Here is a 3,256-nt window from a genome sequence, read left to right as displayed (position 1 = left end):
GAGGGAAATAAGACACTTTCCGTGTAAGGTCATAGACTGACAAGTACACAATTACAACACTGAGATAAGTGCTATGATAGGGGTCCTTCTGTCATACACCTTTCCCGCAGAGAAATGAACGGGAAAAGCCAAATCATGACCCTGGGGCTAACTGGGGAGTATGGGGTCTGAGCAGAAGGAGTTGACTGGGTGAGTCAAATGTTCTTGGATAACTTGATGAGCCAGCTGCACAACAGGGCTACACCTGCCACAGGCAAGAGAGCCCCTTCTGAGTAACGTGGGGCCAGTCACCCCCAACACCTTCCTCATCTGGTTACATCCTTCTGTTTCCCACTGATCATTTACCTTTTGCAGACACATTCTCCTTATTAGCTACCTTAGAACAATCTCCTAAGTTGCAGCCAAACTCTGCCATTTCTTCCTAGTTCTAACCTGAAAGGCATTGGAGCCCCATATAAGCTCGTCCATTATGTACCAATTTTAGAGTTAATTCTCAGTATTTTGGGGGTGAGATCCTCACAGTTCTTCCAATGTGGTTATTGACTTCCTGCCTTCTTGCCACTGTCCTTGCAGCTCCTTCTCCCTGGGAAGCGGTCCCCTGAGTACCCACGCCTTCCTCCTTCTCTACTCCTGTCCCTGCTGTACACATCCTTCCAACCCCCTCACTCTCACAAACTGTTGCTGGTTTTGAAGGCCAATTGATTTATCAAAAGGAAAAATGCACATATTGTCAGGCCCAAGGATTCCACTTCTAGAAATGTATTTACATATGTATGCAAAAGGATAAATTATATTTATTCTAAAAAGTGGAAACAATCTAAATGTCCATCAACAGGGGCTAGTTAAAAAAGAATATGATCCATCCACACAAGGAAATATTTTCAGCCCTCAAAAACATACGCTGCCATAAGAATATCTTTAAAACATATTATGCGGGGGGAAAAAAAGCAATGTGTGTATAATGTGAATTTTAACAGGTTCACGAATATGTATATTTGTATATGCAAATCTATGCATGCAGATAGCTGGGAAATGCTTGGAATGATGAATAAGAAACTTAATAGTTACTAGCAGGAAGTAATCTGGGAGTCTCAAGAGAAAAGGAGGCTCACTTTTTAAAAAAAGAGTGTGGTAAAATACATATAATAAAATTTACCATCTTAACCACTTTTAAGTGTACAGTTCAATGGTTTTAAGTATATTCACATCGTTGTGTAACTGTCACCAGCATCCATCCACGGAACTCTTTCCATCTTGCAAAACTGAAACTCTGTACCCATTAAACAGCAACTCCCCCTCCCCCCTTCCCCCAGCCCCTAGCAACCCCCATTCTATTTTCTCTCTCTAGATGACAACTCTAGGTACCACATAAAACTGGAATCATAAAGTATTTGTCCTTTTGTGACTGGCTTATTTCACTTAGCATAACGTACTCAAGGTTCATCCAGATTGTAGCAAGTGTCAGAATTCCCCTCTTTTTTAAGGCTCAATAATATTCGAGACTCACTTTTATAGCATACTCACTTGTTCTGCTTAAATTTTTTTTTTTAGTTTTTTACAATTTATTAATCTTTTTGTGAAAAATTCACACAATCATTGCAGATAAAGTCACTGCTGAATCTTTACTCCTGCTTTTTGCCAGCACCAACATTGGCCTTTGCAGTCATCCCGACTTTCTGCATTCTGATCTAGTGTTCCTTTTGCTGTTTTCTTGAGGTCTTTTTCTTCTCCTACAGGCCATGTCTTGCAAGTCTATGTCTGGGTTCATTTTTCTTTGCATAGTCCAAGAAATCGTAAATCATGCCAAAGCCAGTTGTGTTGCTACCACCAAAATAGGTTCTGAATCCAAATACAACATTGACATCTGGTGTGGTCTTGCACATTTTGGCTAGTTTTTCCTGAATTTCTGTCTTAGGTACTGTCGCCTTCCGGGATGAAGGACATTGATGACCATTTGTTTCCTCTGAAGTAGTTGGTTGGTCATGAACTTCCTGGTCCAGATAGTTACTGTGTCATTCATGATGGCTGGCGATCCTCAGGAAACCAGAGAGGAAAAGGATTTTTTTTTTCTTTTTTAACAAATGATAAAATACTCACCTCTTCCACGATAGCTTTCCTGGTTCTTCACACTGTATATTACCATCTCTTGTGTACTCTAACACAAAAGGAAGAAAAGTATATAACTCTTCATAGCCTATGTAATATTCTGTTTTATATTACATACATTTGTGTCCTTTGGATGGGGACCCAAGTGTCTCTTGTTGAATAGAGTGCTTTATACACAACAGACCAACACGTTTAGTTGGATGAATGGTCATGCTTCACCTCTTCAGACCTCACTCTTTGTGGCAACTGACCATTGTTTGTAGCCTCATATTAGTGTTAGAAGATTCTTATAATGTAGACCAACCATCCCTTAATGCTTGGATCTCACAATCCTGCATCAAGCACTAGTTCAGCCTATGTGCCAACACCTCCAATGCAGAGCCATTTGCCCTTTGACAAACCTAGGGGTCCTCTATGCATTCCCCAGTCCCATTCTGACCTCTGGATAACACAGAACAACTCCATTCTTCCTCCAGGAACAGCCCTTTACATAGCTGAAGACTGCTCTCAAGTCTCCTGAGGAGTCCCTTTGCCAAGCTAAACATATTCCCATTTCCTTCACCCCATCCTCCCATGATGGGATTTCAAGTATCTGCACCATCTTGCCCACTGCTCTTGCTCTAAATAGACAGGACAATGTCAATAATGGCCTGATTGGGCAGAAGATGGTTTTCTTTTGCAAGATATTTACCCAAAATGAAAACTCAATCATAAGGTTTTTACAAGCAAAAAGCCTTAAGTTACACATAAGGCTTGAAAATAGGCTGCTAGTTGCCTCACTGCTCCAAACGCCCTGCCACCCACTCTACCCACAACACATCTCAGTGTAACCAGGAAGGGATGGCATGCATAAAAATGTTATTTTTAAAAAGATGCAAGCACTACTGCTAGAAGTCTGTATTTTCAGAAATTTTCCACAACCTCACTGAAATTAAAGATTGGGCCAGGTCCAGCCATTCATCCTCCCAATACATACAGTTTAGCTTCCCAGCATACACAGACTGCAGTGGTCGGGGCCGGCTCCCAACAGAGACATAAGGAGATGAGGTCTGTGGGCCTGCCCCGATGCCTCTGTCCTTCACTTCAAGAACTAAACTGTGCCAACTGTGCATAGTGTGCCTCTGCACAACTCTGAAACTCACTGATCAGG

The 3,256-nt window shown here is 41.6% G+C and overlaps 1 pseudogene; it reads right to left on the bottom strand.

Annotated features, from left to right (window-relative positions):
- Nucleotides 1-1,622: 1,622 nt before the first annotated feature.
- On the bottom strand, nt 1,623-2,020 carry LOC134391126 (small ribosomal subunit protein eS24-like; annotated as a pseudogene).
- Between the last annotated feature and the right edge of the window lie 1,236 nt (nt 2,021-3,256).

This window comes from Cynocephalus volans, chromosome 11 (assembly GCF_027409185.1).
Source record: "Cynocephalus volans isolate mCynVol1 chromosome 11, mCynVol1.pri, whole genome shotgun sequence".
NCBI lineage: Eukaryota > Metazoa > Chordata > Mammalia > Dermoptera > Cynocephalidae > Cynocephalus > Cynocephalus volans.
Note: the sequence above shows the minus strand (reverse complement) of the source record. Positions and strands in the feature narration are given on the sequence as shown.